At 29.5% G+C, this 16,002-nt stretch overlaps 1 protein-coding gene and 1 long non-coding RNA gene across 9 annotated transcripts in view; one reads left to right on the plus strand and one right to left on the minus strand.

Annotated features, from left to right (window-relative positions):
- The window catches only part of LOC148231685 (uncharacterized), a 534,843-nt gene that overhangs the window by 398,843 nt on the left and 119,998 nt on the right, over window positions 1-16,002 (plus strand). The gene's annotated exons all lie outside the window — the stretch shown is intronic.
- Window positions 3,726-4,072, minus strand: LOC148231692 (uncharacterized). Its single transcript, XR_015810837.1, has 2 exons — window positions 4,043-4,072; window positions 3,726-3,973 (listed from the first exon to the last, which is right to left on the minus strand). It is a non-coding gene; the product is annotated as an uncharacterized LOC148231692 (long non-coding RNA).

Genomic DNA, 16,002 nt, shown 5'->3' on the forward strand with positions numbered 1-16,002 from the left:
CCTAAAACTAAACACCGCTAAGATACAGATACATTTACTCTGAATTAACAACATAAAGTACCTTAGAGATTTCAGACAAAGGAACAAGATTCGAGAGCGTTACGAACTAGTTTAATACTTTGAAAAACAAGCTCGAATTCAATTAATCGCTAAAATATACAAATATTCGTTACATACAGATATCCAAATATGGTCATGTTTGATATAACAAATAATATTCTAAATATATGCTTGATTTAACTTATACTTTTATTATAATTGCAATTAGAAAAATGTGTTTGGAAGGTACTAAGTGGTTCTTAACTTTCTGCAGAAAAACATCTAATTGAATATAATGATCGAGCTACAACTGGCATTTTATTTTAAATTTAAGAAACACTTGAAGTACTTTGAAACATATTATTTTGTTAAAATTGCGTTCACTTATAAATTCATTAAAAAATGCACATTGCTTAAGTACATAATTTTTTACAAAATTTTAGTTTTATTTTATAGATAAATCTAAAGTATGATTTTATTATATCAAATAAAGCGTTTCAGAGAAGCCCAAAAAATATTTCACAAAAGATTTTTTTTATTTGACATGTTACGTACATATTAGTTACGCTACAAAATAATATGGTAGCAGTTAAGGGTTAAACATCAGATAATCCTTTTTTGGGCCCACAATCCCGTCAATATTATACGCTTTTTTTCACCATATTTATATTCGGTTGTATGGCTGCTCGACGCCTACCTTTGGTCAAAATGGCCGCCCGTCAGCACGATATCGCTTTGATAAAAACGAAGCGTGTGACGGTTTGTGCGAATGTATTTCCAAGTATCATCAGGTATTTATTTCGAACGCGATATTAAAAGCTCTCAGTTAAAAATAGATTTTATTCGTGCAGTTGTGTTGTTATATATAATATATTTTTTAAAAGCCTTCATCTATAACATGACTAACTATAAGCTGAATTCTTACTCCATAACAATGCAATGGTATATAGCTTGTTGAAAACCATGCTTTGTATAGTGCAGGTTATATAGTTAAAAACTGTTCAAATCAGTACAATACACCCATACCTCGCTTTAAGGCCTAGATACGTTCCACGAAACTTGGCCGCAAAGCGAAAAGCCGTATAACGAATCAATTATTCTAATACAAATTCATACAAATTCAATGGGTTCCAAATTTTTTAAATATGTAACCTGGTTTATCATTTAAAATGCATTTTATCTTTTTATTTCATTTAAATCAAAAATACATACATAACAAGTACATACATTTGTACATAAAATAATAACAGACTCCAAAAACCAACAATAATCCATAAACAAAAATGAAACAACTTCATGTTACATAAAATATATGTATGAATACATACATCATTTTTTTTTTAATGGCTTTAATCTGAAGACGATCAAGAAATGGTAACCTGCAGATCACTGTCGTTCTCATTTTTCGCTGGTAAGGATGGGCCTGGCTTAAAAAAATTGTCCAACGTTGTTTGTCTTGCCTTTTTGTCTCTTTCGTTCTTCAGTGATTAATAACAGCTAATGGCTGAGTTAATTCCTGAAGAAACTTTAGCGCTACGCTCGACGTCAGGATCGTTTTCAAGGAAGATGTTGATTCCTTGTTCGAAATAGGAAAAAGCTTTTGACAATTTTTTTGATGTTAGCTGTTTGAATACAACAGGCTCTGTCTCTTCATCAAATGCCGGTTATGCTTGCAACTGAATGAGTTCCTTATATGAAAGGGGCTCCCTATCAGCTTCAAGTAGATCAAGCACATCACGTTCGTTCAAACCTTCAAAGCCGAAATCATGTGCTAGATCCAAAATGTTTTGCCTAATTTCAGGAAGGCAATTAACTTCTGCACCAGTACTTTTTACACATTCTGGCCATATTCTTTTCCAAGGATGGTTCATTGTTGTTAATTTTAATTCCTTCCATGATTCACTGATGCTGTCAACAGCATCCTTGATGTTATAGTTTTGCCAAAATGTTTTAATTGAAGATTTACGGCGTAGGTGATATGCCTTAAAAGTGGCTATTGCACCCTGATCCATTGGTTGGATCAGAGCTGTTGTATTTTTCGGAAGGTACTCAATCATGACATCTTCAGATAGTACGGATAAATTAGTAGGATGCCCTGGTGCATTATCCAAAATTAGCAAAGCCTTGTTGCTTAAATTATTGTCTCGCAAATATTTTTTCACTTCTGTGCAAAAGTGATTTTTGAACCAATCCTCTAAAGTAGCTTTAGTCATCCGAGCTTTCTTGTTGGATCTCCATATGACGGGTAATTGATTTTTATTTAGTTCTTTAAGAGGCCTTGGATTTTCGGACAAATATATTAAAAGTGGTCTTAGCTTAAAATCACCCGCGGCATTTGCACCAAGTAGCAAAGTTAATCGTTCTTTAGACACCTTGTAACCAGGCGCAGATTTTTCGGTTTTTGAAATGTACTACGTGCAATCAGGTATTCGCTTCCAATAAAGCCCTGTTTCGTCTACGTTAAACACTCGTTCAGGTTTATGACCACCTCTTTCAATAATTCCCTTTAAAATGTTGGGATATTCTTTAGATGCGGCCTCATCGGCGCTAGCTGCTTCATCTTTCATTTTAAAATTATGCAAATTTAATATATTTTTAAATTTTTTAAAAAGTCTTCTAAAAATATTTCAGACAATTTTTGAGACACTTATAACTTGAATTTAAATATTAATTTATAAATGAACATACTCTTATTACATGATCAATTTAAAGACATAATAATCGCCCTTTTTCATGAGAAATAATAATATAACTTAAGACAAGATCTGGTTTTTTTCGGTTTTAAACGAGAGTTTAAAATGTTTTTGACTTGACTTGAACCTGTGGCATCTTGACTACCAATCTAGACCTTACGGATTACGCTATTCCGACTTTATAGTATAATGCCAAAAATACATGCATGAAATTCATATTTAACAATAAGTGATTAATTATTTTCTGCTTGGTTGAATAAATCTAAAAGTAGATATTTGAGAACCAGATAGTGTAGTGTTCTATTATGAATTTCATATTGCACTTTTATAAATATATGTATTAAACTTGACACTTACTAGTCTGCCCTAATAAGACGTAATTCGAGCCTGCTTAAATAACGCATATTGCAGAAAACATGATAAAGAGAGATGGAGTGTTATAATGACGATTGAAAAAATAGTAATACATCATTATAAAATCTGTATTTAATATAAATTTATAGTTAAGTAAAATATTGACGTAAATCGTCACAAGTAGTAGATAAATTATATAGAAAAGCGCATATGATTAATTTAGGTTCTACCTGCATATTGCTAAATGCATGAAATTTTTCTGTTTGATGAAATATTGGTGACAGAATCTCTTTGACTCGGCTTTATTTATTCGCAGCTGAGCAATATGAATCATTGGTTTGGTTCAACAATTGATGATGTTATTTTATTCATAATGCCATTGCTTATTAATATATTGCTGCAAATATTTGTTGTCTGTCTTTCACAAATACGATTCTGTTAAATTACCTGCTGATATGATTTTTTCAAGATTGCTCCTTAAAATCGCCCCATTATTTACAGCTTGCAGTTCATTGTTTTAGTCTGAGTCATAATGCTTGAGTGGTAGTGTTTGTCAATCATAGAGTATGATTCATAATTTATACAACAATTAAATAGTGCTGTGTTATCAATAGATCAACAAATAAAAAAAAAACAAAGTAAAAAATATTGATTTTATTTTAAAACATTTTTTTAAATGTACATAAAATTATTAGGTTGGTACACATTTTATAATAATGTAGGCACAATTGTGCTCCACTGCAGATTGGCAAAATGCTCTGTCATAGTTCAACGGTATGTATCTTATGAGTCGTTGAATCATATACATCGTGAAGTCACGGAGCCCTTCGCCCACAAAAAGATATCGCTTCGCAAAAATATATACAATCGGTCGAGTATCCATATTTCTGTGTAACACAAAAGCAATGATTAATAAAAGTATTTTTTATAAATAGAGATGTCTTTTTAAAACATACATACTGAGCACGACCTACGCTGATCGAACGATGGCTGCAAAATGTGCCCGCGATTAAATTTGACTCATAATTATACTAAAAGGCGCCCGGCCGCCGTTTTGACTCGTTAAGCAAATTCTTAAGGTGCCTTCACAGTGCAGTTTCTAATCGACTTTATTTTATTTTAATTGTATCAAGACAATCATATCAGTATGACAGAAAATATAGAAATAAAAAAACATCATGGGTTAGTTCTGGATTAAAAACCACAACTTATAACTTAATAAGCATTATTTACAACATTGATATTTTATCCTAGTATATACAACTTTATGAAGCTTTAGAACAGCGATAAAAATTCCAAATAACCAATACAACCAAAAAAATAATATTAAAAAATATTTTTAAAATCGTAAAAGAGCATTTGATCATTTATTCGTGCTACGAAAAAAAGCTCACAATTATTCCCAATTTAAGTATCAGTCAACTTTAACTCAAATATGCTTTTCAAGGCACAGTTTGGTGTAAATTATATTTTTGTGATCAAATTATTGAAATAAAACAAATTTCAAAACAGAAAAGTATCGATGATAATAATATTTTTTTTCCACTTAAATTTCCCGAATGATTTGCAAATATTTATGTCGATCAGAATTTATTCAAGCGATCCGATTTATACGAAAAAAAGGATTAACGATTCAATATCCTTGCAAATGATTATTATGCAAATTATTTCAACCCTTGCGTCGGCTCTTTATATAAATCGGATTAGTGTTGTGCTAGGTTAGGTACAATGGAAAAGGAAACAGGAAGCTTTTCCCGGGAGTGGGCAGATAGCGCTATCTCTATCGACCTTTCTGCGAGAGCTTTTGCAGAAATAATAAACTTGCTTCCCCAGAGCCGGATTGAGGCTTTGAGGAATTATGAAATGCAATAATCCGCCCCAAACTGGACAGTTATTCCTGGACTGTTTTGTTATTAAATAGGTTCGTCGGCGACGATAAGGAAACAGTATATGGGACTTGTTTTACGCAGGGGATTAAGACAATGGAGATTATAACAATAAGTTATACAAAAAAACAATGGATTTCGTAACATAAGTGGATCGTTCAAAAAGTATACAAATTCAATTTTAATAATTTTATAATGAATTATCCCTCTGAAAGTTATTAAACTAAACCAATAAATCCTATACTTGCTAATCTTTAAATACAATACCAAAATATTGCTTATTTTTTATATATTAACATAATATTTTAATGTTTTAAGGGCAAATGGATATGACTTAGCAGCCAAAACTGCTACTATTTTATTTTATAAAAATGTATAATTTACTACATTTAAATTAAAATGCCGTTATCAGGCAGTGAAGTTATAATGACAGGTCTTGAAAGTCAAAATCTTCGCTAGCGTGTAAAGTTGTATTATTGTTGGCTGTGTTCGTGTGATGATGTGGAATGATCCGCTTAGTGATGTTTTCTATTAGTTAGCCTGGTACTTAGTTATTTATATTTCATAGTTATATTAAAATTAAACTATTTGATTTTTGTATTTTTCTTAAATAGTATTTGATTAAAATAATAAAAAAAATGTTCGAATAGAAAATTAAAATCGATATATAATTATTAATATTTAATTTAATCGAAATATTTATGTACACACAATATATGACACATATTAAAAACTTATTAGACTTATTTTTTTCAAATTCCACAGTCAAATTTATTAGTGCTGTTATTTTTTTTTGAAAATAATATTAAAAAATAGCAATGCCTCTAGTGTTTCATATTTCATTGAACTTTGAATTTTTGATAAAAAATTGTTTCCAACAGAAAAATTAATTACCTAATCAAGGTTTTAAGCTAGATAATAATAAATTAAACATTGTACAGTGAAATCTCAATGTAGCAAAGCTCACGGAACAATTGAATAAATTTCGGTTTACTAAAAATTCGTTATATTAAATGTAAGGAAGTTGATATAAATTTTTAATTTTTAATTACCATATTACTACAGCATCGAAATAACATCTTATTAGGTTGACAGATCGTTTTTAGTCTACTTTAAAAAATACTGTATGAAATACAATAATATTTGTGACAAAAATGTTTTATAAGAAAAGTTTGAGGGTCAGCGAAACACCTGTAATGTCGCTTTTGAACACATCTGGCACACGTCAAGTTAAAGACGAACTGAATTCAAAGAAATATTGTGTCAAGTTGTAACGTCATTCTTAATTCGGATCAAAATATTTCGTTATACTGAAATCAATCTTCGTTACTACTTCTCATACATACTAAGGATATATTACACGTTCACGTTTAAAACATACCTGGTTTATTTGCAATTTTTAAAATCTAACGTATATGTGCATTAAATCGGTAGCAATGATAATGTTTATGTAATATAAAAGGAAAAACTCACTTTTCGGCCTCGGAGCCTATCACCGAGAATTCAAAATTTGAAGATTTCATTACGAAGATTGTTTTATCATTGTTTATCTAGTTTAATCAATGTATTCTTACAATCCTCAACACATTATGTATATATTTATTTTTATAGTTATAACACACCTATTTAATTTGCAATCCGATTATTTATATTCAGTCAAATGATGAATTAATGAAAATTATTGTCGCGTAGCAAAATTTTATTATTAAATAATAATTATTTAAAACTGTTGTCACGGTACTGTCGGCCATCTTGTTTTATATTTGAGTGCTTATTTTTTATTGGTCGAAACAACAAAATGCTTATTCATTATAAGATATTTAATTTTACAGAAAAAAAGTGGTTTATAATTGCAAAAATAAAATACATGTGTCATCAAAATTATAAGTTTAATAATATCAGCGGTGTTTATTTTTAACTTCATTGTTAAAGACCTTATATTTTAATATTATATATAGAAATACTTAAAAAATTATAATCTGTCAATAAGATGCCTGGTGAGTATTAGAGATGAAGCAATATATCATACAGTGTTTATCGTTTAATGTGTGGTTGCGCATTGTCTTGCAAGAGAATTGTACCTTTTAAATTAAAATGTGCGAGCACTAAACGCCACAGTTTTTGTATACTTAGTGTATATTGTCGAAAAGTTTACAATAACTTGTTTGTAATAATTTCGCTAAGATTAAGAAATTATAGAAAATTATTCCGAGGTCCAAACCCAAACGACAGTGTACATAACTTTGAGGCTTTAATTTTGCCCAACCATTGTAAAGACCGCTTTTTATTGTTGTGAACGATCTACTTTTTGTAGTACATTTAAATAAAAGCATCGTAGAACAAAGCTATTTATTTAACTAAAATAGCTTATTGTTTATACACTAAAGAAATATGTTAAAAACATTTATTTAAAATATAATATAAACATAAATAGAATATAAAAAAATACTTAGATGTAATAATTTATTTCTTAATGCACGAAGGTGCTTTTTCATTCAGGAAACCTTTACATTTATTTTTGTAGATTATCCGAGGAATATTATTGCCCTTTCATGTTTTTTGCTTGTTTTAAAAATAATTTTAAACTGTTAATAAATATCGTTTATTGGATAGCTGCTCAAAAACATGATCCTTTTTATAACGCCAACAAGAAAAAACTTTGTTCTTAGAAAGTCCGTTAGACACAAATAATGAGTAAGTTTTATGAGATGCTTTTAACAATTTTTTCACAATTAACGGGTGGATCTGACACTACTATTTGTTTATTTAAATTATTTTATTCAATATTTTAATTTGAGCAAAATTATAAATAAATCTAAATTTGGTATTTTTTTTCAATCTTTATTTTGATAAATTAATTAAAAATTCGATGTAACCAAAAATATATTTTAAAATATTAGTAACATGAAAACGATGAAAGTATATCATACAATATTTATTTTTCAAATAACCTAATATTTCAACCTTTTTATATTATATATATTTTTTAAACAAAAACTATATATCAGTGTCCCTTCAATTTTCTAGTGACTTTTGCGGCCAAAAAGGTGTGACTTTGCAGCCAAAATAGACCTAAGAAAAATCTGGCAGCAGTTTTTTGGTATTGTACAATTTACCATAGAGAAATGGTGTTGATTTGTATTTCGTAGACTGAGTACTGGTAGAGAAATGGTGTCCTCTGAATGATTCGTTAAAATATCTTGTGTTTACGGTTGACAGTGTTTTGCGACTCAAAGTAGAAATAATCATTAATTACATGTATGCTTTGCCTCTTAAGGCACATAGCATCGGGAAAAATCTTGAAATCCCAGAATCTGAACCAATCCTGCTCGTGTTGTTGTTTCCTGTTGTCTGCCATCTTAAACCAGTTGATTGTTTCGAACCTCTTAAACGTCTACTCTAGAATCACTGGATTGTCTGCTCGAATCGTTAAATCGTCTGCGATACGTCCCTGCTGAATCACAGATGCAGATGTTTCTGGGCCAATTGCATCGCTTGCATATTCTTCAACCAAAGTACACCTTAGGAATTTTTAAAGCAAGTGGTAGAATAAAATAGTGGTTTTTACACAAAACTGAAGCATTGTCAATTGCATTTTTACGCACAAAAAGGTAGTTTTTATTGTGCTTTTGAGCAATAAATATGGTATTAAGTTTTATCTTATTTTTAATTAGCCTTTAGCCAAAACGGTTCGTTCTTCCCTTTTTATAAGTTTAAAAAAATCGTTTGAATGATGGTGGACTTCTCTCAATTTAATATTAAAATATCTATATCCTTGATATAATATATTTTAATAAGACGTGGCCTGGTTCGTATCATTTACTTTTGGTATTTTATGATTTTTAATTTAATTTTATTATTTTAAGTGTATTATTTTAATTATGTAAATATGTATATATTTTATCTGTAATAATATAATACGACCATCGTGACGCATTGGGGTAACTTGTTAGATTACGATGGTTTTTTTTAATCTAAATAATTGAATAGCGCAGATGTGCTTACCTTATCTAAATAAATATAGAAAATTGGTTTTGATTATTATCTGCACACAAGTGTAAGCCCAATGCGCTACAACGGAATAAATCTATACCAACTGAGTCAGTCAATCAGATATAATGAGTATGTAAATCGGTGACATCTATATATTATTTATTAATAATAATAAATTATTATGTGTAATGCAATTTATAATCAATAGATGTCACTGCATCTGGACCGTTTTTTTTTAATAAGAGCGTATTATTTGTTACAAATAAAAATTTAATTGTCACTGCCGGGATTCGAAACTGCGACCTCAGAGTTAATAGTCTGAGAAGTTATATTTCAAAAAACAAAGGAGTGGATAAAAAAATTCAGTTGTTTTATTTATCTCCGTGCTCATTGTTTAATTCGTTTCGTGTCTATCAAAATTTGAATCCTAACAGCAAAATTAAATTCAAAGATTTTATTTTGAGTAAGGCTAAAGAATTCAATGGAATCTATCGATTCTAAAGACATTTTATCTTGTCGTGCCCGTGCTTACGATCCACCATAAAGGCTTTCGGATAAGCTAAAAAATCATCTGCCAAAAAAACTAAAAAGTAGGTAAAATATGTGAGAAGAAAATGTCGTGTATGTTCTGCACGTGGAATAGAGAAAGGTACAGAATACATTTGCAGAAGTTGTGAAATTCGTATCAAAAAATATTCAAATAGATAGGAAAGTGTAAATAATAAAAATAAATAAAAATGATGATATAGTGTAGTGTAGTGTATAAGTGTAATTATAAAAATAAATGTGTTTGTGACAGTTGTATGCAGTAAACGGACGCCGAAAAATTTGGTGAGTGCAAATTATAAATATTTTGTATGAAGCTTTAGAACAATTAGGTATAGCATAAAAATGTTATTTCTTAGGGTTTTTATAAATATAGCTGTACATTTTGGTTATGGGCTTTTTGTTCCAGATTGCTTTTTTTGATAAAATATTTTATTTCCGTGAAGGTTTTCCTTTTAAATATTCTGGGTATTTATTTAGAATATATATTTAAAATATCATAATAAAAATTTGAGGACTAGGACCCCAAAGTTGCTAAGGAAAATAAGAAACGTCGTAATATTGCAAAATTTGTGAAAAAATATCTAGTTAATTTAAAAAAAAATAATTTGTCAAAAAAATGTGCAATATACACATTAAAGAGTCACTGTAATTTAAACCTTCTTTTATATACATACAATTCAGTGGCGTGCGGTGACTTTTGAAACAGGGCATGAGGTCAGGGGGGGGGGTAATAAAAACTATATTTTTTAATTTATTTTCTTTATTTGATAAGTAATATGTTTTTATTTTTTTTAACTTAATTTTATTTGTCGCTCCTTCTAACAAAAGTTATCAATACCCGCATAATACAATATATTTTCTTTTATTAATTTGTCTAAAAAAAATTTTCGATTGATATTAATGCAAGAGCTAACAATTCATTCTCACTTTGACTATTTCTAGTGAATAAATTCATTCTTTTCATTGTAGAAAATGATCTTTCTGCAGAAGCACTTGTCACCGGTATGATAAAAATTATTTTTATTAAATTGAATACTTTCATAAATATATTTTAGTACATTTTTGATACTCACATTATTTATGCAATTTATAGATTTTAAATAGAATTCTGGTGACAAATATTTATAAATAAGTACACTTTTTAATTTCATTAAATCAAAAAAAATTCCATACGAGCGTTGAAGTGATATAAAAAGCGGTTCTGGAAAATTATTTTCGTATTCCTTAAATTTAAAACAAAATCGTAGGGATTTAAAGTGTACGATAGAGTTCACATCTGCCTGTCTATTGGTATGGGAAGCCGGCAGCTCCCACTGCGAGACATTAAGGCCTAAATGCCGGGGAAATAAACAGATTCAAAACGTCAACCGCATGAACGGTTGATGACGGGCAACTGTACACGAGCATAAGTAACGACTGAGGTTCTAGTGCACATGCGCGAACAATTCAATTCCCAATAAGTAATTCATGGCGTACGCGTATCGACTGCGCCTAACAGCTGGTCAGCCAGCCCGCCCGCGCTGCAGTCGGCTTGAGCCGCTTCCTTGGTATGGTTGTCTGTAGCCGATTTTCTGAGCAATTACGTTTAATAATTACGTAAAATAATAAATTTATAAGTGATACAAATATTTCACTTTTTGAATCGTTATACAATCTCAAGGCATGCGCCGCATCTACCGCATGTATGTACCAGACGCCACTGATACATATGTATATATTAAAATCTGTTTTTTTCCTTCTTCAAACATAATTATTGACAAATTTACTGAAAATGACTTGGAGTTGCTGAAAAACTTTTGAAAATGTCTTTAGAGTGCAGAGTGTTAAATATGATATGTTATAAAATTATTGTTAACTATTGCTTATAAACTAATTTCTTCTTCTTAAGATCTCTACATAAATTGTGGTAAATCCGTACTTTATCTGAGCTTAAGTAACACATAAAGTCAAAAATAACTGACACTTATATATATGGCTATATTTTTTTAATTATTAAAAATAAAATGGTTTTATAGCTTAGGTTGCCATCAAAATATTTACAAAGCAAATTAATTTCAGCCTTTTGATAAAAAGCTTGCTTACAAATGTATCGTTTAAACATTACATAAAAACAGCAGTTATTTATCTGTTTAGTTTAATATTGTAATATTAATATTATCATAGCTTTAATTACTATATAAGGGTATTAAATACAGAGCTGATATTTTGTATTAATTTTCTGAATATGCCTAATGATTTTATTTTATTTAACATACAATTTAATGTATTTAATGTAATTTTCTTACTCAATTCCAAACATAACTAATTAAAAATTTTGTATATTTTTTTTAAACAATTCAATTAAATTTAACAAATTCCTAATATTTTTAGGTTATGAAATTGTATATTTTTAATATTATATAAATGTTCAAAGTATTATTAAGCTATTTTGAAATTTACTTTATTTTATCTGGATCTTTTATATTACTTAAATAACTAATGAACTAATTTTGCCTAAATATATTAATATAGAACACTACATTTGGGCAACTTTATCCAAAATTGTATGGGAATTACAAAATGAAATTACTGCGTTGCACCGTAGTATTTCCGCTTTTTGAACTTTATACTAATGAATACGTAAAATATATAAGTTTAGACTTTAACGGTGCTTTCGCAATTTCGGCTGATTGCAAATTCTCACACGCCTAGTTTAGTTTTAAACTTGCAAACCAGATTGGTACAATAAAAATAACGAAGCAATAGTATCAAAGCGAGACAATTATTTGTAAACGTTGATCCGCAATCTATAAACATTTTTAATAAGGGTCAACCTATATGTACATACATAAAAATGTTTCTAAGTGACGGTCTTTTATAGTCGCCCTATTAAACCAGATTTTACTGTTCAAAAAGGCGTGTTTTATGTGAAGAAAATCGCTTTACGCCGACAAGGTAAAGGCTATAACTATAACAGTATCGAAGCACTTAATGCTTATTGACAAAGCATTAAGCGTTGAGATTTTTTATGCTTTTAGCATATTAAAAATCTGCAGTATTTTGCGGATAAGCTCATGAAAATATATCCATACGTATATATTTAAATATAACTTATTTACAAAAAGGGTAATTCAAATTTGCACAAAACTCATAACTTGCTTAACTCCCCCAAAAACCAAATAGCCGACATAATTATATTCTTAGACGTCAAGTTTTCAAAACTCAAACCTTCCCTTTAATTATTGAAATTCTTGATAATGTTTCATTGAGCCGGCAAATTGAGCCCCTTGACAATTTACCTTTGGGTCGGATTTTCTCTTGATCTGTCAAAGCTAATTATTCCACCTATATTATCATTATAGGATACTAAGAATTAGAACAATATATATTGTAATGACTTAATAAAAATAACATTAATTCAGAATTTATACAGTTAATTGGTTTAACTTCTGTGATTATATTGTACACTTCAAAATTAATAACTTATAAAACTGAACTAATTTACGTAACAATAATATATACTTATTTAATATTTATTTTGCTTTGGTGAAATTACTATATATTTTTTAATTTAAATATAAAAGATTTTTGACATAAAAATAAAACCTCATTAATTTTTAGTATTAGTACAAAGTATTAGTTGTTATTAAATAATTTTATAGAAAATAATACACCATAAATATAGTATATTTGTATATACAATACACATTCAAATAAACTTAGGCATAGTTCTAAGCATTAGATTATGAATTCTTAAAAAAATATATAATTAGATAATCTCAAAATGACTATCGTTTTTTTGTAATCAATGTTTTAATAGTCAATTTTTTTTTGGCTGTTTAAACCAAAGTACGTATGTTGATATATCTGTATTGATTCACATCTGAATTTCATATTCCGATATATAAAAATAAATTGGGCAAAATTTACGATTGCAGAACTTTTATCAAGTTGACAATTTATGCAAAGTTGTATGGTTTATAAATGTATTTTTGAATCTGCAAATGCTAAATATGGTTTTAAAAATTAAATAGATAATAACTAGGGCTTCCAAACTGGGTAAGAACTGGAACCGGGTACCCGCGGGGTTTTAAATAAACCGAGAACCGGGCAATTTTAACAACGTCACAAATGAGCGCGGACAAATAAGCGTGCGTCATAAGAGCGTTTACTAAAGTAGCGCTGTAACAAAATAGCGTACGTCAAATGCGCAGACAGTCATAAGAGCGTTTGTCAAAAAAGAGCGCGTCTTAAGAGCGCAAAAATACTTGGAGAAAATCAAGTAATGAATATTTTAGAAATTAGGTATAAAAAATATTATATAAGTTAATTGTGAGAAATTTACAATGAATAAAAATTCACGAGAAATAGGCGGTAAAATTAGTATTTTATTTGCAGAGCGTAATGATTAGGCAATGAAAACATTATTATTTATTAATTATTCCATACATACGAAAGTATGGCTCCCCAAAAAACATTATATATTTTTTACACTATTTTCAACGGAAGAACGTCATTTGAAAATGTAAATTTGTCACATATAAATTAGATTTATATAACATAAAACTTCAAATCATCGACATTATACTTTTAGAACTTCGTGTCACTCTCGCATTAAAATAAATCGAATGAGAGATAGATATTCTAAAAATAAACAAATAACTTGCATTAAAATAATTCGAATTAGAGATAAATATTTTAAAACTAGACAAATTGTCAACCTTTGATAAAAAATATTTTTTTTGTAATCTGAGATGCACGACATTTTAATCGTTATGATTTATATGAACATAACACGAAGCATAACCTTGAACTCGTTTGAACTTGTTTATGCATCTCGAAATATTTTTTAAAAAATCAGTAGCTATGTGACGTCGGACGCGTAAACTGTTTCGTTACATTTTTGTCGAATAAGTGTTTTTGTTTATAATAATATCCCTTTCGATGTTTTTTAATTATAAAGTGATGGTGTAATTAAGTGTATGTGTTACAATTAAGCAGTGTATAATTGAAATTAGCGTAGTGTTTATAATAGTGTTTAGTCGCACCGGCGCGGCGCGTGGCGCTAGCGTCGGTAAGATCGCCGCACCGATGCGCCCCCACTAACCCCACTACCCCACCCGTCACGCCGAAGGACAAGGTAATGTCTGGAATTTTCTGTGTCTTATAATCAAAATGTAATAAAAATATATTTTTTTCACTATTTTCAACGGAAGAACGTCATTTGATACGTTCGTAATTTTGGCACATATAAATTAGATTTAAATAATATTTTTCATATGTATAAATAAACTTCAAATCATCGACGTTTAGAAGGTCAACATTATTACAAGGGTGACTGACCTTCGTGTCACTTTCTCATTAAAATAAATCGAATGAGAGATAGATTTTCTAAAAATAAGCAGACAACTTGCATTCAAATAATTCGAATTAGAGATAAATATTTTAAAAATAGACAAATTGTCAACCTTTGATAAAAAATTTTTTTTTGTAATCTGAGATGCACGACATTTTAATCGTTATGGTTTATATGAACATAACACGAAGCATAACCTTGAACTCGTTTGTACTTGTTTATGCATCTCGAAATATTTTTTAAAAAATCAGTAGCTATGCGTCATCGGGCGCGTTACATTGTTTCGTTACATTTTTGTCGAATAAGTGTTTTCGTTTATAATAATATCCCTTTCGATGTTTTTAATTATAAAGTGATAGTGTAATTTAGTGTATGTGTTACAATTAAGCAGTGTATAGTTGAAATTAGTGTCCACGCCGTCCATAACCGAAGCGTCCCTTCTTCCGCGGGTCTCGCGAGAGTGACGCCGAAGGCGCGAGGCTATTAACAATTCTATTAACAATCATGCGGTTTACAAGGTAATGTCTTTGTAATTTTCGGATATTTCAAATTGTGTCTGTGTCATATAGTTAATCCTTTGTGCTAGTAAGTCGACAATGTGTCGACATCGTATTCCAAGCGTTGCACTCGTACGTCGACAAAACTTGAAATGCATTTATTGGCTTTGTGTTCAAGCTAATTTTGCCAATTTCAATTTATTAATGGTAAAAAAAACTTCTAATAAACACATTTCAGTAATATTGAATTTGTAACTCACGCAAATAACTCAATAATCTTTAATTTACGAGTGTAAGTTTATTTTAAAATTTTTCATCGGACATGGACGAATCGTGCTGTGTTAAGACTGAATCGCGTGATACATGACAGTTATCAATTATTGGTCTTAAACTGATTTTTTCCTTCAAAGGGTATCTATATTTTTATGATATGGGATGAAACGGGAATATATGCTCTAATTGTGCATAATTCTTACTTAATATTGTGTGTCTGTTATCAAATAAAAACGATTTTAGTATGACGAAAAAAAGAGCGAGATGCAAGCAGAGCTCGCTATCTCGCTCGACAACCATCGACCTGGGTATCGACATTTTTAGCGGCAACTCAAATAATAATATTAGTCTTTTCGAGCTAGTAAATTACTAACAATTAGTAA

The sequence above is a fragment of the Plectrocnemia conspersa genome, unplaced genomic scaffold (genome assembly GCF_051122295.1).
Source record: "Plectrocnemia conspersa isolate PC_06_02 unplaced genomic scaffold, ASM5112229v1 ptg000009l, whole genome shotgun sequence".
Lineage (NCBI taxonomy): Eukaryota > Metazoa > Arthropoda > Insecta > Trichoptera > Polycentropodidae > Plectrocnemia > Plectrocnemia conspersa.